Genomic DNA, 27,904 nt, shown 5'->3' on the forward strand with positions numbered 1-27,904 from the left:
ACCTCATTCAAGACATGAGCTCGTGGCAAGGTCAAAATTCCTGATGATATTAGCAGCCAGCCTAGTACGTCTTCAGCTTAGGCTTGTATTACTGAGTATTGAAATGTGTCTCCTAACTCTTCTGATCAGGTGTGCTGCTCATCTATAAGTGAATGACATCACACATGGGCAGCTGTAAGGACCAGTGTGCCCAGGCTACCCAGGTCGGTCCTTCATACAGTTCATCAGATGCTACTTACGCCTGGAGCTACTGGGCTAGAAGTGCCCTCAGGAAAAGAGGTAAGGGAGTTCAAACTTCCCTGGCTTCCAGACCATTGAATCCTCTCTTGAATAGATAACGTCTCTTCCTAGTCTGCCCTCACTATCTCTATTTCATGTCTCTGGTTTTACTGTTTTTTCCCAAGGTGCTCTCTGCTGCCTCCTTCATTTCCCTTTTTTGTGTCTTTTTTTGCTTCTCTTTCTAAACAACTCCATAATAGTACTGGCTCTCCTTTTTCCTCTGCCTAATATAGGGCAGCACTCAGTGGCTCGTATCCTGAAAGCAGTAGAGCTTGGGTTACATAGGCTCAGCTTTCAAGCTAACAAACCTTGCCGCTCAACCGTGCTAATATGACCTCGCTAATTGTAGTTCCAGCGCTTACTTGATCAGACCTGGGTTGGATACTTCTGCGTGGTGCTCCACAGGGCAGGGCAAAGCGTGCTTTTACCTGGAGAGATCATATTCTAGCCTTTTCTCAGCTGCCGTCCCTTACGCCTGTCTACTCCAGAACGTAATACTGAAGAGCATTGCTAGCCTTCTAACGTGGCTGAGGTTTCTATCAGTAGAGAAGTATTTTCTATTGGGATTACGGTTTCTCTCTTCTGTAGTGTAGCTATTTTGATAAAAAGTGGCATCATCAATCAAAATAAAATATAGCAATAAAGTTTAGGCATTGGTAGACTTTACCCGCATCTGCTGAACAGCTTTCTAAACTGCCCTTGCAAGGAGGTTTCTAAGGACTTGAGATATTCGCAATTATGGGAAAAACTATTGCATAAATCAGCCCTGTAATTGTCATCCATGCCAATATGTGAAATGCTTTCTCCAAAACTATTTTTCAAACAGAGGAGGAATTCGTGGCTGTGTTATGAACTGCTATGTGTGATTCATTGGATATTTTAAATTTCAGATTTTCTTTTTCTAGGTATCTTGTTTGATGGTGGTAGGCAGAAAAAGGGGGGGAAAAAAAGTGAAATGGACTGTCTTTACAGTTGTCTAGACTTTAAGTTACCCAGACTAGAATACATGCATTTCTGCATTCTTGTCTCTTCTGTATTTTATGTGATTGGAGAGGTGCCTGAAGTGTTCTGGATGCTGTTATTTGTGCTCTGCACAACTGGTAAGTATTGGAGAACACAGATTAATACGGAGACATGAGTCTGTTGGTCAATACAAAAGTGGGATGGAAGCTTGCCATTGTAGGAATGGATATAAAAAATCTGCATTTCTCAAATCAAGTAGTTTCAAACTTTTCCATATGTGCTTGAGGAGTTGAAGAATACTTATCAGTGACCCATGAAAGAAAAGCAGTTCTAATGTCAGTCTGAAATACATTATACATGAGTGTAATGATTGGAATATTTTAAGGAGATTAAAAATGTTAAAACACACAGTTTTAGGCTACCTCGGAGCTTCAGCGTGCTGTGAGTAGAATGATGCTGCAACGTCTTCCTGAGTGTATCAGCATCTGGAAATGGTGGTTCAGAGGTCTCTTAACATCTCAGGTTAAGCCTAAACTTTGGAACTTCCCCGAAGAGCAGAACAGAAGTAGAACTGGCATTTCAGAATAAGCTGTGCTCATGTGTTCTGGATTAACAGGACATAACAACAGTTACAGTCTAGCAGTGGTCATCTTTACACAGAAAGCTCATTTTTTCAGCTTGCAAACAAGTGAAAACATGTTGGGAATGCTGAAAAACGAAGTACAGAAACAGTAGATGAACCGTGTTAGGATCTTTTGGGAAGGGGAAGGACTTTGGTAGGACTTGGATGTAAGGCCATGTTGTCATAGCACCCAGTTATCGCTGGAGGTAACTGATAAACACCGACCATCTCCAAGGAAATGGAGGTAAAGTGTGCAGAACCACAATGGGCCGCAGAAGGTGCTGTTAAGGCTGGCTTGAGGTAGAACAAACCATTTTTCTTTCAGTCATTTTACTTTTCAGTGAAGTCTCCTCTGACAGCACTCTCTGAAATTAACGGTATTTTTTTGGTACAGTGTCTGCTTCTGGCAGTGGTAGGGCCTGATATTTATAGTTATTACCAAAGAATGGTATGCAGAGAGGCTCCTGCTTATTCTTATTGCTGTAACAAACAAGGTCAACTGACTTTGTTATTTTGCCCCATTGGAGGGTTGGAAGCAGAAAAGCGTAGAGGGGTCCCACCTGTGGGGAGCAGCAGTCAGGACAGGTGATCCAAAACTGACCAACGGGGTATTCCATCCCATCTGCCCCATGCTCAGTATAAAAGCTGAGGGATCAAGGGGTCAGCCCTTTTTATTCAATGACCGGTGTCCGGGGGGGACTCTGTCTGTTTGTCTGCCTTTGATCCTGATCCGTGTGTTCCTGAATCCAGTTCCCAATGGTCACTGAGTCCAGTCTGGGATATTCCCAGTGCCTGCTGGCAATGTGATTGTCATCCTTGGAGCTCGATATCATTTTTGTATATATTTGTATATATTTAATTATTTTCTTCTTATTATATTTTCTTTTTATTATTAATATTTCATTAAAGCTGTTTTAGGTTTTTTTCCAACCCGTAAGTCTCTCTCCGTCTTCCCCTTCCTCTTCTGGGAAGGAAGAGGGACACTCTCATTTGTTTAGTGGCCAGCCCAGCCTCAACTGTGACAGCTCATCACAGACAGTCATTTAAAGGTCCCCAGCCATGTAAAAAAAATATGAGCTGTGGAGTATTACTAATGAGAAAATATAGTTACTGTAGTCTGTGAAACCCTACCATTTCAAGGCTATGCACACTGAAATAACTAGAGGATCAAGGGCAGAATTCTATTTTGTCCCATTTGTTTGTTACTGCTTGGTCATGAGTTATTACATTCTCATCAGTGAGGTCACTGAAGACACTTGAGGCAAAACATTCCATGCTGAATTTCTTTGTTTTCTTTTTTTATGGAGCACTATGATTCTGTCTTGGATTCTTCTTTATTATGTTGTTAATAATTCACATAAGCAAGGCTATGTGAATAAGCTTCGCAAAGCTAGTACTTTGTGAATATGTATGAAGACAATGTCTTTATCCTGAAATCCTTGGTCTGCTAAAATTAGAACTTGCAGTTCAACATACTCAACACTTTGGTTTGATGTCTTAAAACCAAGCCTTAAAATATCATTAGGTTCGCAAGTCAATGCCTATTTGAACTGCATGGTTGGAACTGGAGGTGGTTTAAAACAATCTTCTGTCCTTAGCTAAGGGAAGTCAGAACTTGGCTATAAGTAAAATCTATGCATTTTCAAAGATATCTCAAAAAATGTTGAATTACTCCGGCACTGAACTTTTTTTTTGGTCATTGTAGGCAATCTACATGACATCAGTTTCTAGTAACTGCTGTTGTATTACAATTTTTTCATATAATTGCATTTTCTCTATTTTGCAACCCACTGAACTTTTTTTGGGGTTGGCTTTTTGTTGTGTGGTTTGGGGTTTTTTTGGTTGTTTTTTTTTTTGTTGTTGTTGGTTTGGGTTTTTTGTTAAATGTTCAGCATAAGCAACCAATTCAGACAAAAGGACAGTAGCAGATGAAAGACAAGGACACTTCAAAAAGAGTCTAAAAGTTGGAAAACAACACCAACGAAAAAGGTTAACCACTCAAAATCTAAGACTGCTGGAAATCACCACAATTTCAGTTCTAGAGATGCAATATTGTTGTTGTCACTAGGTAACTGTCCAGCTTCAGTGGAGCTACTACGGTTGCTCTCGGGCCTCACTTCAGTGGGCCTCCATTACTCAATAAGGCTGTTAAGGCAGGTATCTGAGGGCTGCTTGCCGAAGAGAGATCAATTAAAGCACGCACTCACCAACTTTGCTGTATGAGAACTTTCAGTCTGAACCTGCAAGTACTGATTTGGCTTCCTTCGCAAGGTTTTGACCAGTCCTAGTTCCCTTCAGTGGCAAAGTTAAGGAGCATTGTATGGACTTGTCAAATATGTGACGCAGGCTCTTGGGGAAGACTTGTTAAGGTCCATGCACCTTCCTGGTGGTCACTCTCTGAGTTAGTAATGCTATGAAGAAAGAGAATAGGGCTCTGTGAAGAGAAACAGTGAGAGAGGAGCCTAAACTGAAAAAGTTTTATCACAGATTACATGAACCTTAAACACTTTCTGAGGAAAGAGGGGGCTATTCATTATAACTGTTATCTACAGCCAATTCAGCTAAGCAAATACATACTAACACTTAGGTAGTGGGGCCACCTGTCACCAAAACACCAAAAGCCACCTCCTTGAAATAATACTGCTTTTTAGATATCCACCTGAACAAAAGAAATACTTGAAAAGTAAACAACACACAAATATAAGTTGCTCACAACAGTAGCCGTGGACAACTCCTTTCCCTACAACAGGACATTGATAAAGACACATAATTCAAGAAAACTAGTTGAGAAGTGCCATTTGTATTCCCACTGCACTTAGGTCCTCTCCCACTCATCAAGTCTGTGGGAGATATTTGGGAAGAAGTGTAATAAGATATGAGATGGTATGTATACAAAAGATAAAGAAATTGTCACTTTGATGAAAGGAGATAACTAAAACACCTACAGACAGGTTTTTGCTAAAAACAGGAAAAAAAAAAGGTAGAGAATTTGATGAGCTCTAAAGAATGAGGGGATGTACTTCCTTCAAGCCCCGAGCTTACTGTGCTATGAATGAGTAGCAATGGATGCTGGTGTCTACTCTGGGTTTTCCTGAGCATGCAGAATGTATACATCAATTGTTTTTTAATCAAGAGGAATATCATATCTTTTTCTTTCTCAGTTTATCTTTCTTTTTATGGTGATTTTTTTGTCTCTGCTAGAATTTCTTCTTCCATGTTTTTTGGTGTTGCTGAGTTAGTGTTCTTGGACTTGCTGAGCTTGGTTTTGTTCATATGACAAAAAGGGAAGCTATTTTGCATGCCAGTTGTGCTTTCTTCAACACTGATGATGTCAATAATAATGGCACGACTGTCAAGGAACTGTTATGCCTGGCTGAAACTTATGAAAAGCAAACCAAAGAAGCATAACATTTTCCTGTTGCATGTGTTTGTGTACAACTGTTTAGCCAAGGATGGCAGTACAAAATCTTTGACCGAAGACTTTTAAAACAAGTCTAAGAACCTAGAAAGCCAGACTAAGAGCCAAATTGGAAAGAAAAAGAAGTCTTAAAGATCTAAGATTCATTTAAGTGATGGAATGAAGAGAGATAGTTCTTGTACTAAACGATTAAAAGAACTCCAATGTAATGGCTCCTCCTTCAGTACAGAATCATGAGTGACTACTGAGAAAAGGGCCAGGAAGTTCAGTAAAAAAACATCGTGTCCTAAATCTATTTCTTTCTGGCTTGACTTCCTACATTCTCTTCACCCTGCTTTTTCTTCCTTCCCTAATCTCTCTATCCATAATTCTTTTTATATTTCTCTTTTAGTTTTATCCTTCCTCTTTATCCTTCATTTTGTGACTCCAGCTCTCATCTTCCTTCCAGACTCTATTCTAGTTTTCTCTATTCTTCCTTGTTTTCTTACCGTTTTCCGTAACTCAGTTTGAATGTACCAAGGCCACAGCAGCTACAGTGACAGTAGATTATGCCATCTCCAGTAGCTTAGCTTCAGGGTCCTGAAGGGAGAAATTAAAGCAAATATCCAAGTTTGTGCCAGTTTTGGCATGCGGCTATGCAGGTATTTGTACTTCATTTAGTGGTCGTTCTTTAAGCTCATGTGCTATCATTCAAAGATGAGCAGTGTTATAAATGTCAAGAAGGAGGGAAGTTTAAAGAATGTTCAGGAAGAGCCAACTTTTGAAGTTTTTGTTTTCAAGTTAGGTCAGTCCTTGACTTTTTCCTTTTAAATCTATAACCAAAAAGTGCACAAACTAAAAAATGAGCTTAAATCAAATAAATGATGGCTAAAAGCTAGTTACTTAAATATCAGCAAATTTTCTTGAAAACCATAATTGAAACAGATGTAATTTGTAACAGTTTGACACATCTTAATAAATACAGTTGTTACAACAACTCCACAACTCATTTTTTCCATATAAAATAATACATTAATTTACATTCTTTCACTATCAGTTTGGATTTTAAAAGGGACAGAGAGTGTTACCCTATACTTTTACATCATTCAAGCTATACAATTGATGTAAACTCTGAATGCTCTTTGAAGGCAGGGGTAGAAAACAGAGAAAAAGATGCTGTTAAAATAGGAAACGTTTTCCTGAGTGTGTAAGCATCCTATAGAATTCAGTCCTGCAGAAAGTTAGAGATTCAGAGATGCTATGACTGGGTTTGAGATGGTTAGCTATGAAAACCAGGACTACAAATGTACCTGACTGAAGACTTCAGGTCTGAAAAGGAATTTCTGAATGTGCATTCATCATTGGTTCAGTAAATTACAAAGTTAATTTGTAATTAACTGAAAGTTAATACTGTTCACAAAGTATTCTGAAACAAGTGGTAATGGGTAATTTTAAGAGGTGCTTGATGTTCTAGCATGGTAAAAACATGTAGCATGGGAAAACGTGAGTTTAAGCAGAAAAACTAACAGTCTCAAAATGATAAAATTTGCACCCAATAATTAAAACAATGGCAAGAAAATCCATACTTTACTAAAGGGTTCTAAAAAATACATTGGCAAGAATGGAGTAGTAATTAAAGCGTGAGAAAATTATCTAAACTTTCATAAACATTTTGGTAAAGTAAAATAAATATTTTGTATTAAATATACAGCAAAAACCACCGATGTCTTTCATATCAGCTCTGGAAATAGTGAAAATTTTAGTAAATGTTAAATAAAACGCGTCCTTGTTGATTGCTTCCTCTATGCAGAAGGAAGTAACTTTTTTTTTCCCCTCCAAAACAATACTATTTTTATTATCTAGGTTTATATTGTTGTAAAACTAATAACTAGGAATAATGATTAATAATATAAAATGTATTCTGAAGCCCTGTAAGGGCAATAAATGCGCAGAGTTGTTTCCCAGGAAGGGGCAGTCGTTGAACTTTGAATGAAATGGGCGTTCCATTCAGAAAATTTATTAGCTCCTATTTTAAACAATAATCAACCTTGGCTGAGAAGGTGTTTGTGTTGATTATTGACATTAAAATGTACATTCATTTGAGAATTTTCTTTGGCAATAGTCTTAATATCAACCAAAGTATGTTGGATCTGAAAATTGCCTTTTCTACTTTACTCCTCATCTTCAATAATAAGGCAGAAAAAACAATAAAAATGGTTTGCCTTATTTCCTAATAACTGGTCTCCTCTGTTCTTCTCTTTCCAGCTACTGCAAAACAAATGGAGAGCTAAAATCACGGTTCTATCCCTTGTGTAACTATGTTTTTTGTGCTATATTTTAGACTGTTTTCTAAAAGCTCAATTAATCTGTCAGTTGGTGCTGAATATACCTGTAGTGTTTCTAAATGAAGCCTGCAATTCCATTACAATGTCAGATTTACAAGGCTTTCTGCTTTTTTCTGCTATTGTGCTTATTATATGTGGTACCTGCACTGCTAGTTCCATTCTTTTGTTTAATAGGATGCTAAGAAGAAGAGGAGGAGGAGGGAGGAGGAAGAAGAAAAGGAGGAAGGGGAATAAGAGGAGGAGGAAAAAGGATGAGGAGGAAGGAATAGGAAGGAAGAGAAGGATTACTGGATACCCAAAAGTACCTGTCCATATCATAGCCCTTTAATACCTTTGTAAATATGGTTTTCTTACCTTCATGCTCACCAAAACACTGTGTCATTAACACTGTACTTTCATCTCTTTTGGCCTGGAGCAATAACGTCATAAAATTTACATCTCTGTTATTGTCCTTCAGTTCTGCTAATCTTCCTTAACGGGGCTGTAAATAACACCACTCACGTTCCCTTTAAAATAAAAAGTAAATGAAAACGAGGGAGGGAAAGTCTGCAAATAACTCCTCCCAAGGCCATGACCTCCTCCATCTCCCACGACCAGAGCAGGTAGATAAGGAGGTTACATATGAAAGCAACCCTTCTGAGTGACTACACGTTAAATCAACTTGTGGATCAAGCTTTGACAGGTGCTGATATGAAGGGCTGGCAGAGGCCACATGGGAATTGTGTGCTACATATCTATTATTTTCCTGGTTCCCCAGGATATCTGAAGAAAGCAGAAAGAGTGAAAATCTTCCATCTCTATAAGCAGTTCTTCACTCCCCTCTCACTAACAGATCTGCAGCTCTTCTGCAGCATTATAGTGTTCTCAAGCCATAATATTTCACTCCAAATATTCTTTTGCTTGAGAAAAAATACACTGAGGCATAGAGCCAACAGTTGAAGCGCTATGTTTTCATCAATTATAATTTCAGTTATTACTTTGGGCTTGCATCCAAGTGTAAATTGCTAACACTTTATGCAGTTTCCACATTAATGGATAGTTAAATGGTACATCTAATACAACAAAGATAAAATTATTACAGTGGTAAGGACATTTCCTTGATGTACAGTTCAAAACTTTCTGTGCTATTCTTTTGTGCTACATTAAAACAATATGACAGTCATCGTCCCATTATAGAAAATAGCAAACACAGATAGAAATAAAGACAATTTCTTACCAACAAACCCTGCCACCCAGAAAATAATGTCTGTTCTTTCATGCTCTTTTCAAGTTCATCTGTTTCACCCAATTGAAGAGCTCATACCTTTGAATCTGATAAATTAATTATTCGTAGAGAACTCTTATGAAGAAGATAATGAATAGATTAAAAAAAATTTAGAAAACATAGATCAAAGAGTAATCTTAAAGTCTAAATCCATAGTAGTAGCCCAAGAGGAATATGCAAACAGACTTTTAATCTTTCAGCACAGCTGCCTCCAGGCTTAATTTGAATTCAACACTTTAGAGTATGCGAAACCAAGTAAAGTGTCAAACTTTAGGGCTGAGTACTTTGTCTGAATTCTAAAAAAGCAGGTGAGTGTATTAAACTTCAAGTTTTTATGCAGCTACAATAAGTATGTATATTCATGAAATCATATGCTGTCTGGTGGCTTTTTCGATCTTAGTGTTTTTATCACTTTTTATCCCTTTTAAAGTGAATATCCCAATCATTCCCGTTTACGGTGCTTTACTTCCTGTCATGAAGCAGTATCAGAAAGTGCAAACTGGATTCTTTTTTAACTAATTATGAATTGAAGATGAGTACAACAGATGAGGTCCAACTGCTAATGTGCGTTTGGTCTGCAGAAGCTGATATCTGAGTAAATGCTCCTGAAGCGTATGTGGTGTGGACGTTGCGTCCTCGGCACCAGCCGTGGTGGTCTACAAGCCTTCTCCCGTGGGGCTGCACGACTCCCTCACCCAGGCGTAACCTCAGCATTCTGAGTCAGAACTCTTGTCTTTTTGCAGTCAGTCTGGTTCTCGGGGTTTAAGGACAAAAGTGGGCATATTCCCTTCTAGTCCAGAGCACTTCAAGAGTGAGTCTCAGAGAAATTTAGAAAATAACAAGAAGCCTAGGTACATTATAGAAAGGGGTAGGAAAAGCCCAGCAAGGGTGGATTTTTTAATTTATACAGAATAATGATTTTATCTTTGGTCTGCCTCGAGCAACCACAAAAAATTACGCAGTTTGTAAAGCTAGAGGTAATGCCACAGAATGCCTATATATATGTGTGTGTGTGTAGACTACATGTTGCGTGGGTTCAATCCCACTGTACTTTACAACCCTGTGTTAGGCAAGGAATGAGAATACATCCTGAATGCTTTCATTTAAGAAAGCAGGTGAATGCTGTTTTCATCACCTTAATATTACCTTTCTTTGGAATATGTAAATATATAGTCCCGTGAATTTACATCTATCAATTACATTTTAATAAATACAAGATTTACATGTATCATATAAAACAAAGATGAAGGCTACACTGTGGAGCTTACCCCTCAAAAATTCCCTCAGACTAATACATAGAGTTTAGTGCTTAGCTGAATAGAGAGATACACTAACTGTGTCTAATCTCTTTCTTTTTTCATGTCTTTTTCTTCTGTGTTGTGTGGCAACGTCATCTTTGAAGATGCTGTAGCTGGAATTAATCACTTCTCTATATACCAGAGCACTGGCATCCTGAATTTGTTACATCAAAGGATATTGACTGAGAAGACAAATAATTAAATGACCCGTAACACAGGTAAATGATACTCTTGGGATCAAAGGACTCCCCTATGAATACTGAGTGCTGCTCTGTTCTGCCAGTCATGGAAAGTGTCATTTGGTTGCAATGGCTGTAGTGAGGTAGCTTTTGTCAGTCCTTCAAAGCAAGGGTTTTCCAAACAGGATCTTCCTGTTTGTTTTCCTTGTTTGCTAATTGTTCAGAAAATACTAAGATGAATGTAAGACTTGGTCAAATATCAATTCATAGGACATGGCTGCATTAGTACCTGCAGGCTAGGCTTCTGAACCACTTTCAAGTGAAAGAGAAGACAGTCACCAGTAACGTGGTTTGGAAATGGATGGAGATGGCTGACTAAGAATTTCCTGGTGCAAGAAAATATTATGCAAAAGATACTACCTTTAAATCTTACCTTGAACCAAGACTGTTGTTTTTAGTTCTCGAGAGTGAGTTAAGCTTAAGATGTTTAAATCACAGTCTTCTAGTACAAGAGTGCCCATGTAGAAAGTTACATAGAACAGCTGCTGTAGCTGTAGCTTAGACTGTGAGAGCTTGGTTGCATAGAAATACTGTAATGTGCCTTCCTTAAGTATGTTTTCCTAGGAATCATGGCTGTGTCTGTCAGCGCCTCTGTTCTCTCTCTTCCTCACTTTTTTTGAATATAAAGATCTTATTCAGCTGTCAAGGTTAATACTTTACATACCATTAGCTTTGAACGTGGTTGGATATTTCACTGTGGTGCAAATAAATCATGAAACTAAAAATCTACATGAGTATTAGAAGGCAGAAATAATATCTGTGCTCTGAAGCAGTCATTCTTCATGTTATAGCTTCTCTGATTATGATGGATAAGAGCTGCTCTCCTGCAGCAAAATAATTTCAAATATATTTGTGTGAATGATACAATATTTAGAAGAAGAATAAATGAAAGGTATTGTGATTGTCTAGAAGGTGATGGCTGGATCAGTAGCTGGTATAAATTTACATACTGCTATTGAGAGTCAGAGATATTACTAAATGACTCAAAACTTGAATATGTTGCCTGATAATATAAAAATATTTCCATTCAAAATGAAGCAGAAATCTATAGCTGCAAGGATTTTTGGAAGATTTATTAAATACTGTCTGCTATAGTAAAACATATATTCAGATGTACATATAAATAATAATCTCATGGATTTCAACTGTTAGCCAACTATATACAAATTCTATACCGGTGTGATGGTAATCTGGTATGATTAATTCTTTATGCAATTTCATGTAAAATGAAATGTTCACACACATTTGTTTTCTTTCTTACTATTTTTTATTACCTCATTAAAGTTCATGGCTTAGATCCACATTTTCGGTGAGGGTACTTCCCATCGCTATTTAAAATTAACTTTCTCAACTGATGGTGCTCTTTCTTTTCTGCTTCTGCTTTATAAGGAGAACAACAGTCAGCAGGAACTACATCTATCAGTCAGTGCAGAAACAGTACACTTTATGGGTTGATCCTAAGGAGCAATAGCCACTAAATCTCAGAATAAGAAAATAGTTACTTCACCTGTACTGTGTCTGTACTCGAAAGGATTGCTTCCCCTTTGGAGTCACTCATATGGGAATTTTTTAATAAAAAATGAATTAATTTCAGCCCTGAGGATGTGGCCATTAGGATGAACAACTAACTCCCAGAATTACAGTTCCCCTTCTGTAACTTGTGCCTTGAGCAGGAATGGGCTATTAAGTCTAAGTTGCCCGCTAATTGAATTAAACTGTAAAAATCTTCCCGACTTCGACAGAGCCAGATTTACATTCCAGGAAAGACTTGTCTAACGCCATGATCTTTACTGGGATTCTCTACAGCTGAAAAACTTTACCAAATGTGATAGAAATAACGCTGCTAGTACTGGGAGGAGAAGGAGGATACCCAAGTGCAGAAATTACCTGCAGGAAGGTTTACAGCTGTTCAGGGTGGAAGATGACGTGTTGTCTTCTTACAGAACATAATAAAGCATAAGTAGAACAATATCTCTGAATAATAATAGAAGGGAGCACAGAATTTTAATCTGGTAAAGTATAACTGCATGTCCCTAGTAAAAGGTCTTCCTCTCTACTGTGTGAGCATGGTTGCTTCCTGTCTCTTAATGGTTAGGAGAGTAATTAGGTGATGATTGTATGACACCTTTAATGTTCTAGTGGCTTTTATAAATATAAATCATTAAAATTAGTTTTGTTGTGACTGGGCAATAATGTCAGAAGTGATTTTACCTCTGTATAGTGGTATCTGCCAGCATATCTGTGAAAGACTCAGTCTTTGTCTTTACAAGAAGGTTAGGTTGATTTGCTGGGAAACATTTCTGCAGTAATGCAACTCCTGTATGGATATTCTTATTTCAAAGTGTTTTCACAACAGTTCAGCTTAAATGTGTTTGCAATCCGATTCTTAACCAAGAAAGATCCAAAGTGTATGATGATCAGAGGATCTCTTCATGTTCAGAGAAATTTGAAGAGAAATTTCTTTGCAGTATTTAACATTAGTTTTTGTGTTGAGAGCCTTCAAGATGGAACTGAAATTAATCTCTACCTAGTGACAGCTTCTCTTTGCAATAGCAACTTCATGAGTAAGTACTTTTTCACACTTACACCTCTTTTCATTGTAGGGCAACATTTTACTGTCTATACCAGAGTTATCTGGTGTCCCATCCTGGTATGCTCTCCCCTTTGAAAGTGATGTTATAAATCTCCTTAAAGCTATGTCTCACTTAGCTTGAGAACGCGAACATAGATTTATTTTAATTTTTTTTTAATTCTGTAATTTAATGGCATTTTTAAATACACTTACTGTGCTGGGAGGTTGGTCCCCTATATCTTCTATTAGTTAAAATATTAGAAAGTTCACTTTAGTTCTGTTTAGAACGTATGCAAAAACTTGGGCTGCAATTCAGAAGCAGGATTGAACGTGTATGCTTGATTTGGATCTTCCAAGCCACAGTTCTGAGTTGTGAAGTGCTCTCTTATCTTTGTGTCAACGCTGAATAATTTTTTGCTGGATGTATCCCTACAAACATGAATTGTTGAGAGCATGAGAACATTGGATGAGGAACAGTAGTTTTTAATCAAAATAACTGCTCTGTAAATTAAATGTCTTCAAAGCAATAATAAAAAAATAAATTAAAGACCAAAGAAACTCAGTTTACAAAGAAATACAATTTACTGTGTTTTTAAATAAAAAGTGGTAGAATCTGGATCCTTGTTAGGTTCATTCACCTTAGAACAACTTGTAAACAGCTCATGAAACCACAAATGCCTCGTACAGTGTTTTCTCTCAGAAAACCTTGTTTACACAGAGATTTTCTGCTAAATATATTTATATGACACCTGAAGATAAAAAAAAAATACATATATTTCTTCTGTTATATATTCTTTCCTTACTGAAGTACTACTTGGTTGAAAGAAATTATTAAAATAGTGGACTGTTAAAACGTGGTCTGTGAGTGGTTTATTCACTATCTTAAATGTGTTCTCTGAACACGTATTTTAAAAAATAATTTGATGTTTAAGCAAGGCAGGAAGTATTTGCAGCAAACACTCTATATTTTGATAATTTTAAAATTTTACAAATTTAAAAATTCCCATTTTATTATTTTATTTCACTTGTTTTGACCGTGTTTTCAATACCAGGAACATTTAATGAGATCTCGAAAGGTTAAAAAATAAAACAAAAAAAAAAAGTTAAAATTGAACTTGTCTTAACAATAGTGTATATATTGGGAGAGACAGTTTGCAGGATTTTTTATTACCAAGCCATTTAAAATAGCATGAGACTTTTGCATTGAGAAAACTTGCTAGAATAAAATGACGTGTTTTATTACTTAGTCTGTTAATTAAGACATGGAAGGATTTTATAATACAAAATTCTAGGAGCCACTTCCCTTGAGAGGCAGTGACTCCCAGTGAGGTCCTGCACACACCACAGACATTTCCCTGTGCAAGACCAGAACTGGGCTCTTACTTCTGAATGTTGGTTTTCTTCCAGTTCAGAGTTAAAAGATACCGACTACTGAGAGGCCTTTGTCTTCCCCAGAAGCAGGATGTGACCGATCACTTTTTAACTCGGTGGGAAGAGGGAATCTGGACGCAGCTGGCCGGGAGACACGGTCTCCCAGCTCCTGCAACCTTCCTGCTCTGCACTGAGTAGCTTTCTTTTGTGAGATTCTGAACCAGGCTGCGGGAACGTAGTGGGAAGGTCTTCTGCGTGAGGCACCAGCTCCCGCTGAGGTCCTGCAAGCAAAGCAGCATGTTGCCTAAAGGTGTTGATATTTTCTGCTTATTATAAAAAGAGCGAGATAATGTATTTTACTGTAGGAGGATTTGACAAGGCCTAAACTGGATAAGTGTTCCTGGACTTGCCTACCATTACCAGAAAGCAATTGTAATTTAGATATCCGTTTTCATAGTGAATTGATTTGTTTTGGGAAAACCTTTTTTGTGCTAAGGACAAGCTGGATAGGTAATAGGAAATAATGTTTATGGCATAAACCAGGGATTTTGGATTAATGTTCGTTATCTGACAGAACAGACATTCTCTTTGCTTTCCTGAAAAACACTGACAATCTGAAAATGATGCATTATAATTAGGCTGCTCAACAACTACCATCTGAAGCTTTGTCATACAAGGTCAATTTCTTGGTATTTTTACTCCTGTCACTGTGGTGAGGAACAAAATGACTTCTTCCCTGTACATGTTATACCTTGCAACCCAGCCCTGAGCTCTTCCAGTCATCTCCTAATATGCAAAAGGGAGTCTTCTAGTAATTAGTCTGTAAACTACTTTGTCCTTCCTCTTGCTTCTTTTCACTTCTGGGCAGAAGAAGCAGTGCTGGTGTAGTGCGGGTACTTGAGACCTAAGGAAATGGGTAGGATCCCAAAAACTGAAAAACTGCAGAAATGCTTTGTCCGTGAGGCAAGAAGGATCAATTCGAAAGCCTTAGGCTTTCAGCAGATCTTCTGGACTTCGGGGAGAAAGAGGTATTGCTTCATTAGCTGTACCTGGTCTGTGAAGAAATGGAGGACTTCAATATCAAGGCTGAGTGAGGCACCTTTGAAAAGCAGCAAATCAACCTAATTTTTATAAGGCGTATTATAAACTTTCTAAATATCCAAAATCAAAAGCAATACTTGAGTATAGATTGCATTATACTGGAGAATTTTAAAAAATATTTGCCTTGTACTTTTCAGTAAGCTTCAGCAGCTGATTAATGTTCACGTAAATTAAGTAACTACTATAATACTGCTCTACAGTCTCATTGTAGAATTATTATCTTCGGATGCCAGCGTTCTGTTGACTGAAAAGTGGGGAGGAAACCAAACATAACTTCTGAATTTAAAGTTCCTCCTTTTGGAATTTAGACCAGATGTGCTCTGTAAAAAAAGCCCTGGTAGTTTTATTAAGGCCATGAATTGGGGTTGTAAAAAGGTGCTGAAGCAGCTTCATGGGTCGTGGTTCATTAACTCTAATTGATATGTCTGGATTCCATCTGATGATGATCAGGTCCTTCCTTTCTCACATCCTTTTTCTCACTGTCTATAGGTGACCAGCTTCCAGAGCTACCTCTTTCAGAAGTATTTCAAACAGTGCACCTGGGTAATCTTCTAAACCACTTCAGTCATACTTGAACGTGTCTTTTTGTTCTTGGATTTGCTCCTTTTCTTGTACTCTTCCTGTGTGGAGCTTTCCTCTGGAGAGAACAGAACCATCATTAATGGAAAGAATTTTGAATTTTGAGAGATTATGTCACATAAAAGTTTTCCTACTTGACAAGACTTGTTTTTGGAGGTCAGAAAATTCTTACATACATTAAAAATAGAAAATGTAAAAGCCTTATCGAGCACCAAGTGCCTTCTGATTTCAGGCTTGATATGAGGGATTGAAGAAGCAATGTTTTACATACCACCCACGTAAGACAACCACGTAATTTATAGTATGTGGCCATCTGTGTGTTTCCCAAGTTCTTGTTTCTTTATTAGAATTAACTGTGTGCCAAAAGCAGAATATTAACTCTACAGGCAGTGGAAAAGATATGGAATAGGTAAAGAATGTTCCTCCCTTTATTTCAAGCTGTTTGTGACTGAAAGTTATGATTGGTGTCCTAAGAACAGGAATTAATGCTTTCAGACCTGACGTAGCACCTCTCTTTTTAGCAGTAAATATATGGGCACAGAACTACCTGTTTTCCCCACTAGAATTAAAATATTAAAATTTTCAGAACTTGGAATTTATTTGGCAAGTCTAATTCCAAGGCATAACTAAAACCTCATGTCATGGTAACAGAAGGAATAATCTTTCATTATTATGAAAGATTACAATTTCATTGGCTTTCAGTGTGATTTAAGTACTCTTAAGTACAGTTCTTTAAAATAAGTAAATAAATAATGCTGTGTTGTTAAACATTAATTTCATTAGCATGATTGGTGCTAGGGGTTTTTCTGAAATCAAGAGATATAAGAGCTGTAAATCTGAACACGCTTTCTGAGTTTATAAAATCAAAAACTAAGATTCCATAAGGTTGTCTTTTCTCGGCTCTTAATGTTGTTATAAGTATTCAAAAATCTTTAATTTTATATCCCTGATATACTATGCCAAAATAAAATAATCAAGTAACTGTAAACATGTGAAACAGTTATAACACTTCTCATATTACTGGTTTTAAATCTGTTTAATTGACAATACCTGTAGACCCTAAAAATTTGAAAAAAAAATGTTACAAATCCATTTTGCCATTATTATCAGACAGATAACTTCCTAGAATTATTACGGACATTAAATATATATAAATGTATTTATTTTTTTAAAAAGCTTTTTCTAGTGTATTCCATTTTTGTTAATGAATTTGTTTCCCTTCAGAATGCCACTGTCATGCCATGATATTTCTATCATCAGAACTGTCTGATACTGATTTCTAAAATCCTATCAGCATTTATGTTTCTTTTAAAATATTTCCCATATTCTAAAATTGCAAGAAATAACACAGATAAACTACTTTTCACTTCTGTTGACTTGCTAAAAAGATCACTTTTGTAATTGATAAATGCACCTCCATATAGCTATCTATATGACCTATGAATGTTAGCACGGTATTATTCTGTTTGTTCAGGGTTATTATCTGAGCAGTGGTTTAATCCATTTAGTTATAATCCTAAAAAATACCATATGCATAACAAAATTAAAACAGCCTCTCTTACCCATGTCTCAACATGCCTTGTGACTTTTATAAAAAGATTCTTCCTATTCCCTCAAAAAAAATCTGGTGCCATTCTATAGAGTAAACTATTTTATTCTGGGCTCTGCATATCAGCATTAATTTCATTCTTTTACGGCCTCCACTTTTTGGTTATTTATTCTAACTGATCCCTATTTAGCCATGGCATGCTAAACTCGTTAATCTGTAATTCTGCAGTTTTCTCCATAGTATCCACGTGTCTGAGAGCATAACACAGAGATGAAAACTGATAAATTATTAGACAGCATCTCTGGTCTTTAGTCTCATCACACTTTTGTATTTTTATTGTCTGAAAATTGACTTTTTTCCTGCATTTTATCTAGAAGTGAGGAGCTCACTGGCCTTATTTTCATACTGCAATATCTTAACTTCAGCCTGTTGTGGGTCTTTCTAATTTTCTTTAATAACAGAAGGAAGTGAGAGGTGCTTAAATATAGTCATAAACTATTTTTATGTGAAGCTCTACCTTCTTTACTCTCCAGTGTTAATTTACTTCTTTGGCTTGTACTTTTCTTTTCCTCTGGGAAGCTCTACTAATTTCCTTCATGCTACAGTTTCATACGCATCCTAGTCTATGTTTTCAAATGTTTGACCTTTATTAGCTATAAAATAGTATATAGTTTCTGCTTTGATAGCATCTAAACACTAAAATTCATCGTTAAGGAGTTACTCTATTTCCACTTCTTTTCTTCTGGACCACCACTAGCTGTTTTTACATTGCAGTCTTTACATAAGCTGAACATTCTTAGGCTCTGATATCTGATCTATACAATCTGCCATCAAAGAAAATGAGGCTAACATGTATTTGACCTGTTGCATAAATTTGCAGTTAGGGAAAATATTACATTCCCTGAGAAGAATGCTGGTGCCTCTAGAAGTTGTGAAGTCTAGTTTGATTTTCTTTCTTTTCTTTTTTTGTTCCTCTACTCCTCCGTACTTTCTCCATAATTGACTGGTCCCGAAGTCCTTAGGCATCTGTGTTCTTACCTTTAAAATATGCACTTTTGTTTTTACAGACTTACAAAATACAGTTATCCAATACTTAAAATATTTGTCTAACCTGTTCTTTTAATTCTCTTCTCCTATATTTGCGCTGTTACTGGACTCAGGTCTTTGCTCTTGCCTTAGCAACATACCTTTTTTGAATTGTTCTTTCTGTTTGGGCTCATGAGGCTCATTTGTCTCGGTATCAAACATGGCCAATTTATGTTAGTGTAACAAGTTACAGATGAGCCATCCTACCTGTTCGTATGGGTGTTCTTAACTTGCCCCACATGCAAGGGAATTGCTGTTAGTTTTCAAAACCCCTGTGTTTGTTTAAGATCTGCAAGCATAAGTTCATGTATACAGCAACAGGCAACACAGATTGTTTCTAGGGGGAGGAGGTGACACAGAGTTATAGAAACGTAGAACACGAGGGGGGTGCTTGGGATTATCTAGACACTATTAGTAATTAATGCCTTTGGTATTGATTGCCTCACCATGTTTTCATTTTTTTATGAGTCTTTCTTGATATGAAGAGGTCACTGAAAAGCAGCTGGTTTTTACCTTAATTTTGCCCTCTTTTGCCTTGGTACTTCTAATTCCACCTCAGTAAATCCTAGTACTTTCTCCTGTGCCTCCTGACCCATTAGATAATCTGCTGTGGAAATACCATTAACAATCTCTGAATCTTTTGAAATTTGGGTTGTTAGCTTCCCTCAGGCTGGAAAGACTTATTGAGAAGGTTTCTGGAAGTCAGGAGCATCCCTTGCCATGGAACAGGGCATACAGAAGCCTTCGACTCAGAGGTGAGTAGATTCCTCATTGTATTTAGATGGAAGTTGCATGAAATCCAATCATGATGAGGAAATATATTGATTTAAAAGACTTAACGTATCAAAAGCACGCTTTATGAATAATTTTTCTTTTTAACCCCAGGCATCGGTCCTATTTAGTAACGAAAATATCTGCAGTGTATCAATCAATACACCAAAAACTTATCTACACCAGTTTGAGTACAGATTTGAGGCATTTTCGCAGAAATCTACCCCAACCCTTCCTTCCAACCCTATAATCCACAAACAGAAGATATATGGAATTCAAGGCTGTATAGTGAAGAATACAGGAAACGAAAAGAAAACACATTTTATTTTGAGGTATGTTTCCAAGATTCCAGCCAGGTTATGCAAAAGCCTACCTAAGGTCACTTATCTATGCTTCTACAGCTGCCTCTATACTTCATGGGAACTATTAATTACCGGCCTGATGAGAGATGCCTGAGTTCTGTGGAGGCAGAGGCAGAATGAGAGTTCAGGATAACAGGAAGGACCATCAGAGCCAAGAAGAAGTGTGAACTAACTTAGAGACTCCCATTTCGAATGGTTCTAGCTACAAAATGAGCCTGAGTACATGCTCACGCAGGTAGCTTTGCAATATCTTAATATTTTTTTAGGGCGTGAAGCCAGGAGAGATCCCTGAGATTGGTGAGTCCTTTCATTCTCATATTCTTTCAGATATGAATTCTCCTACGCAGAGAGAACTGGGAAGCCTCTATCCTACTCGCAAAACACAGTCCTCAAAAAGCCCTTTCTAAACACCACTCACCCAGACGGAGCGCAAGAGTATCATATTACTAAGGGAAAAGTAGGATTAGTAGACAGAAGAGAACAGGAGCTGGTGGAGTAATCTTATTTATTGCCGCCTTCTAACCCAAACTGTTAGTTTTTTAATCTGGGAAGGAGTCCTTAACCTCTCTGGCACTTACTCTGCTATATATTTATCAGCAACATTTACCTCCCAGGGAGAGAGAAAAACTTTGTACACTTACGAGTTTAAACGGAGTCATTGAGTCACGAGTGTTACCCGACAATTCAAAAGCAATCTTGCGACTCCAATATGAATTGAGTTTAGTCCTAAAATAATATGTACCAATTCTTTAGGGATTCCTGGGAAATTCTTAATGTTCAGTTCTAACTCCCACATCATCAGTTTGAAAACACAAGGCTGTTTTTTCTTTCTTTTCTACCCTCCCCTGTAGTGCTTTTCAAAGGTGGCTTATTTTCCCTGAGTTTTGCCACAAAAGGGAGTTAGTAAACTTTAAAGCCTGTGTGTTGGGAGGCAAAGGAGTGACATGAAAGCACTCTGGTAATGTTTTTGTGTGTGGGAAGACTTGCTGTAGGCCTATTATGTTTCTCCAGAAGTTTTTTTGGGAAAAAAAAAAGCAAGACAAGTCTTGCTCCTAATGACCCAGACCCCTTGAATTTTGTATTTGATTTTGATATATCTGTCTCTGAATACCTCCATTTTATTCTGATCAGTACAAGGAATTCCATGGCTTGCTCGTTGTGCCATTTTTGAGTTGAAATCCTAAATTCAGTCTGCACTTGAGGGAGCGGTGGCAGATGATGCTTATGGATGGAAGCAACTCCTTGGTGCTTACACTGAGTGAACAGGGAGGAAAGCACTTGTTGCTATGGGGTTTTCCCCCTGCCAGCTAAATGATATATGACTAGCCAAACACCCGTTCTGGTTCGCTCCCTGGCTGCCCTGGCAATCTTCTCCTTCCTGGTAGCGTGCCTCTTCCAATGCTTTCTGCCCCACCCTCAAGGAATTTGGCGTAGGTCCTCCGGTGAGAGAGGAGCACAGCCATCACGTACATTACAATCTCTTAGCGGTTAAGGCCATTTGTGTAAGAAGTGGAAAACTTAATTTCAGTGCCGCCTTCAAAGGAGCCTAAATACACCAAAGAAAGTGCTGACCACCCAACCGTAACCTAAGCTGACAGCACAATCTATCCTGTTGCAAGTGTGCAGAAAATAATTAAAATTCAGTAGGCTGCTGCTGGGGTTTGTGCACTTGACCAGAGGAAGATGCACAAGCGAGTCTTCTGACAAGAAGAGTGAGTTTGTTTATGTTACTCTGGCGACTTTGTACCACCAGGAAAGCATTGAGCCCAGCATTAAGAAGGCAAGTCGTGCCTCCTGCGCAGCCCTGATGGGTCCTACAGACCAGCATATGGTGGGATTCGGGACTCAATGTTATGCGCAGCATTGCATTTGACCCGATGTAGACAGATTCCTGCTCAGCATAAAGGGTATAGGACATATTGGATTGGCTTAAAAGGTGCGTCTTGCCTAGTATCCTCTCTGACAGCGACCATTAGCAAATACTCTTAGAGAAAGAGTTAAAGAAACAGACATGTATAGAGTGATTGTTTCCCAAAGCATCTTGTTCTCATGAATTTGGTATGTTCTCAGATGTTTAGGAACTTCTTTGTTCGGCATGCCTAGCCTATGCATAGCAACTGACATGTTCGGCTCTGGACTCAGTTGCCTAAAAGTTAGGGAAACCAAGTCCTTGCTCAGTTATAATCCTAAAACTTTTCTAGTTTTCTTTCTTATCACCTTCATACATCTCTTCCTCTTCTGGCCTCCTTACCTTTACAGACTTTCACACTCCTAGCAACTAAAATTGCATCTAAATTACATTCAGCCAAAGGAATCACTATATTTCAGATTAAATGCATTCTTTTATTTAATTATTCAGCAATTACCTGCAAATTTTCACCTGTAAGGCCATGTCTGTGTTGCCATACACAGATGGTTGTGTTTCAACATTTCCTGTAGTTCAATCCAGCTTAGGCTCTACTGTTACTCAATAGCTGCACCATGGGTGGTCCTCCAACCAGGACACCCATACAGCTTTTTTTTCAAACAAAGTGTAAAAATGCCCTGTGTTACATCTGAAAATTCTGCTAGCAGCTATACTTACCCCCCAAACCTCCATAAGTCTTAAGATAAATATATATATAGAAGTGCAAATATATAGTATAGAGAAGAATATGAAATATAAAAATCCTTCCACATTAGCAAGTCTAATTCTCTACCTTTCTAAAATGCTTTATTTTAAATCATGAAATTAGGAACATAATTATAATATAGTTTCCCACTTTCAGTATCGTCAAACAATTGAATGCTTGGGGTACTTAAATTTTGAGAATGTCCTTTTCTTGGGTTAGTCTTCCATTGGGTGTAATACGGGTCTTAAGTGTACATTTTCTATTTTGGCTTTAGGATTAAAAATTGTTCTTTTGAGCATGAATCACAAGTAGTTTTATTACCAATTTGTGAAAGGGATGTTTGGGTCAACAAAAGCTGTCTCTCCACAGGGTATTGTAAAATGGATACCTGTCAATTTTTAAACTGCATCAGGAGGAAAGTAGTAACTTTCAATTGTAAAGAAAAAAAATAAATGAAAGTTGGAATGTTCTTCCATCCTGTCATATAGCTGAGGATGTCATGACCACTTATTTGGTGCTCCAATCATATTCTTACATGAGACATGCTATGGCTGTGGTCAGTCCTAAAAATGGTTCTGCATGGATTCTGATTCTGAAGCCCAAGTGAGTCTTTCCCACTGATTTCAGTAAACTTCATTCCTAAGTACTGCCAGCAGTAAAAAGGATATATGCCATATACTGAGGAGTCTTACGTGTTCAGGTAATTTTTTTTCAATTTAAAAAACACTATTAAAATCTCTGTTGTGAAACCCAAGTAATACTTCTGTATTCTGTGTCCATGATGTAGCATAATTTCTATTGTAAGTTGTATAAGGATATTATTGCAGTATTTAAAGCAGTTATTGAAAAATTCCTTTCTGTTATTGCTACATTATCAAACAAGAGTGGTAAGAAGCTCACATTTATGGTTGATTTTAGACCAAGGAACATAAATTCCAAAATTCCAACTTCTTTTTTATCAAATTAACTCAAATTTTACGATCATCTCACTACTTAAATAGTTAGGATACTTCTGAATGTTTTATAATACAGGTATAATTTTGGCCTCTTATTAGGGAGATACTTAAAGTATTTTAAAGACCTTTCATGCAGGGTAAAATCAAACACTGAGACAGAAGGAACATAGTTGCTAAAGAAAGGTGATGATCATAGCAATGCCTAAATTGCATTATTCTAAGCTGTGACGCAATCTTTAATAAGACCTGAAAGCAGCCTGAGAACCGTTAAGCAGCAGAGAAAAAAATCATTTAGTGACTATGTAATCTCACAGTCTTTGACGTTATTAATTATGCCACCCCGTGGGGCCAAGCAAAAAACCCCCACACCACAGTTCCCTAAACTTGACTACTTTCCTGATTTAGAGTTTGAAAGTATTGCATTGTAGAGCAGAATGCAGTAAGCATATGAATTGTGCTATTGCCTCTCCTCATGGAAAGAAATAGATACTAAACTATCAAATAAATGTAGGTCACCAAGTGTTGTTACCAAGATGGTGAAGAATGTCCCTTTGTGACTGAAGAAAGGTTAAACATTAATTCCCCAGGTTTCCTTCCGCAGATCTAACACTGTTGTTATGTGCTGTGATTTTTCCTAATACGAACAAGCGCACAGCCAAGTCTCTTTATTCCTGAAGTTACACTTCGTTAAGTTTTGTAGGTAACGTACAGGTGGGGATTGATGAAGCTGGGATGTTTCCATGGAAATGTGTGGAAAACTTTACTATGTAATGCAAAGCTTTTTATTTAAAAATCATTTAGGAATTCCTAGTAATTGGTTAAGAAAATTCATATTAAAGTCTCTCCTTTTCTTCAGTATTTTTTTCTCCAGTGTAATCAGATTTGCTTACTGGTACAAAACAATGCTCTCAATATTATTCTTTTTTTTTATTTCTTGCAGTGCTCAGGACTTGGCCCTTACCCTTTTCATTCTGTAAAGTAGTAGCTGATGTACAACACTTGTTCCCGTTGGTTGGATTTTGGAAGTTTTGGCTGATGTCATTTTTCTAGAAAGGCTGTAAAGGCTTTCTAAAGGCTGGCTTGAGCCTTTATTTTTATAAGAAAGAGAAATAAAAGAGGTTTTGTCTGCAGACTTGTGTGCTTGCAGTACTCCATGTGACTCCATGGCCTTACAAGTCTCACCAGCAATTCACCGGTAACTCACCAGTGATTAAAAGAAATTCTAGTTACGGAAATCATGGAAAGATTAATATACAACATACAAAAAATAGTAGAAGTAAATTATAGAGAATAACAAGTTCTCAAGTGCACCTACTATTTGTACGTATCATCGCCCTGTATGTCAGTACTCAAATCATTTCAGAGATTTATACAGGAATCTTCAGAGCGATCGTATTACACAACCGTAACATTTATGGTTGCTATTCTTAAATACCAAGGATCAAAAAAGTCTTAAAAATAGGCAGTTTCATTCTCATGTTCCTCGTTGAGTTTTTTTGGTCAGTGCAAATCCCGCCAAAAGTCTCTGCACCCCATGTGAGCAAACTGAGATGCAGTTAGTCAGGCAGATATGATGAAGCTGTGTGTACTGCTGGCACACTTCAATACCCTGTGGCATTGCTTAAGATGTAAAGGATAAAGCAGATTCAAATGCATCTCATTTCTTGTCACTTCCCATGGGAGCTAGGCAGAATCTCTGTGTCTTCCTGCGTAACGTACAGTTCAGTTAGTCAGCTCTATTCACAACTACTGTGGCCATCCTGGCTTCCAGCGCATATTATTTAAGCTCTGGCTGTATAGAAGGCTCCTGAGATGTAGAGTGGATTATTTCCACTCTGATTTTAAAATCTGTCCTGCAGGATGGCTCTGCTTCACACACTGCCTTTTTTTTAGTGTTTGTTGAGGGGATATGACATTCCCTGTCTCTAGCTTTCTTGAGAAGAATAAGCCAATAGCTCATGCTGCCTCCCAGAAAATACTACTAACGAAAAGTTGTAAGAAGTGCTTGAGGTGTTTTTTTAAGAGCAGCCCTGCTTCCAAGCTGCATTTGTTAAATGTTTCAGAAAGAGGAGTCATCAAAGCTGACAAAGGCTCCAGAAACTTCTGCGATTTGCTGACACTGTGAGACATACCAGTCAGTGTGCTGCCTTCACCTTCACAGAAGGATGGTATTTACCTTATAGTATCTGGAGCTTTTTGAAATACTGAAATCGCCTGAATACCACGACTCACTCTTAATGAACGCAGACAGGATCCTTCCCCAGATTTCTGTAATGGTGGCAGAGTTATATGCCAGTGGGGAGGGAGAAGGCATCGGGGTGCCTGCATGAAAAAAGGCATCTTGAAAAATTAAAGTCATTTTAATTTAAGTAACTTTTAAAAATAGTGGTTTAGTTTAGGCAATCCTTCCTTTTTTCCCTCTATATGTATAACTGCTTTTCTCTCTGGAAAAAAAAAAGAAAAAAAAAAAGAAGTATATTTATAGATAAGGAGAAACAAATTTTATGGGGCAAGGAGTATTGCTTGCTAGTATCTTCCTTGCTGTTTTGCCATTTGGATTATGCTGTATAAGTGCAGGAAAACAGTCAATTTATTCCACCGAAATTCAATTAGTGCATATGAAATCAAGTTCCCCTGAGGCGAAAATCTGCTAAGTAAATAGAAGAACTCCCTTGCCTGCACCTGTATTTGGAGTAGCTTGTCACGCTATGGAGATATGAATGGCAAGACAGGCATTTTAATCTTCAGGCCTGAGATTTTAGTGCTAACAGACACTGCTGAGAGCAAGGCTTCCAGGAATTCTTGTGTTGTTTCTGGTCTCTGCAAGATAATTCTTCTCCAAGTAGCACAGCTAGTGGTTCACGGTGACTAGAGAACTCCCTCCAGCGGGAGATTTATTGCATGAACTCTGCTTGAAACCGTGCTCTTCTAATGACTGCCTGTCTTTGGCAGCAAATGCATCACAAGCTATTAATGTCTCGCTCCCTTTTACCTTTCTACAATAAATCTGTAATCTTTTATATTTCTTAAAACAAAACTCTGCACAGCACATTGCGCTTTGCTTCAAGGAGCTGTGGTTTGGCTCCTGAGAGGGGGGTACAGGTCAAATAGTTAAAGGGAATTAAAGTCAAGGCTTACCTGCCTCGCACAAGAAAGAATCGAAAGAAACCAGAAGACTGCTTCCCCACTGTTATTCCTTATATAGAAGAGCAACAGTGGCGCTGGGGCATAAAAATGATGTTCCATATAATTTGTGACAGCAGGTTTAGCCTCTTCTAAGAGGGCAGCTGGAAACACATGCTGCAGCCTCCTTCAGGATGAGACATCCTCTACAGCTCCCCAAGCCCTTTGCGTTCTTGTCGGCTTTTGCTCTGCTCTGTGTCCTGTACCTCTGGTTGTCCCAGATGCTAGCCTGTACACCTCTCATTTTGAGGAACAATATGTAATGCCGGCAAAAAAGGTTTCGTAATACATGCAACAAGTATTTTCTTGATCTTACATATAGGTTTTCTGTAGGATTTTGTAGTACTTCCAGAAGCTACTATTATGCATAGTGTAATGATAAATTACCTTAAATGATAATGTAAATGTAATGATAAAATACTTTAAATTTAATTTTCTGAATTAAGTTTCATGTTCCTTAGAGTTATGATTTGGACATAGAAATCTCTTGACAGCAAAACGGATGCAGAACAGTCTGCGACTATAGAAATTTCCTTGTGACACGTCTAATGAGGCACTCCTGCATTTTTCCTTACTGTCCATCTTTAATGCAAAGATGTAATTCGGTCTTGTACTTGTTCATTGCCCTTCTTCAGGTATCTCAGTTGCCATGTTGTTGTGAATTTGTCTTACTAGGGCCGCAATTAATGCTCTCAGGCTTCCTTTTTTTTTTTCCTGAACAGGGTAACCCTGGTTATTCCAAATGATCTGCCTAACTTTTTTAGTTAGAAGCAGACGTTTGAAGGAAAATGTTATGTTTACATTTGCACGGATTACTGCATTTTCGCAAATGTAGGACAATCTTCCAGAAAAAGCCGTCATCTTTCTGAGGGAGGAAAAGTCTGTCTTTGAATAGAAGGTAAGCATACCTCCCCTCACTTCCCAACTGTATTATTCTGTATTTCTAGTTTGCTACACTTCACCATGTGCACTCCCCTCTCCCAGTCCCTCGCCTCTATTGAAATGGCAGATCTGAGCATTGGCTTTTGGGCTGGCACAGGAACTGCTCCTTCATGCTCTACTCTACAATGCTGTGACAAAATACGGTAATGTGAGGTAAGAGTTTTTTAGAAAAAATTCCCTTAAAAATTGCTTTAGAAACTTAAGAAATACAGTATATTTCTATTTCTCATTTTCCTTAATCTAAATAAATGAGATTTTTATGAGAAAGGCAAATAACGCGCAAGCTTCCCCGTCACAAGAGAAAAGAAACCAAGCACACGCGTCTTCCCACAAAAGTACAGCTATCTCTACCTAAGTATCTGAACTGAAATAATTGAAGCATAAATAAGAATCTTCCTGTAGTCTTCCTTCTG

The 27,904-nt window shown here is 37.7% G+C and overlaps 1 long non-coding RNA gene across 1 annotated transcript; it reads left to right on the forward strand.

Moving 5' to 3' along the window:
* The first annotated feature begins 135 nt into the window (after positions 1 to 135).
* Positions 136 to 27,660, forward strand: LOC128910612 (uncharacterized). Its single transcript, XR_008466794.1, has 4 exons — positions 136 to 279; positions 10,273 to 10,386; positions 19,325 to 19,420; positions 27,272 to 27,660. It is a non-coding gene; the product is annotated as an uncharacterized LOC128910612 (long non-coding RNA).
* Positions 27,661 to 27,904: the final 244 nt, after the last annotated feature.

Source organism: Rissa tridactyla, chromosome 5 (assembly GCF_028500815.1).
Source record: "Rissa tridactyla isolate bRisTri1 chromosome 5, bRisTri1.patW.cur.20221130, whole genome shotgun sequence".
In the NCBI taxonomy this organism is placed as follows: domain Eukaryota; kingdom Metazoa; phylum Chordata; class Aves; order Charadriiformes; family Laridae; genus Rissa; species Rissa tridactyla.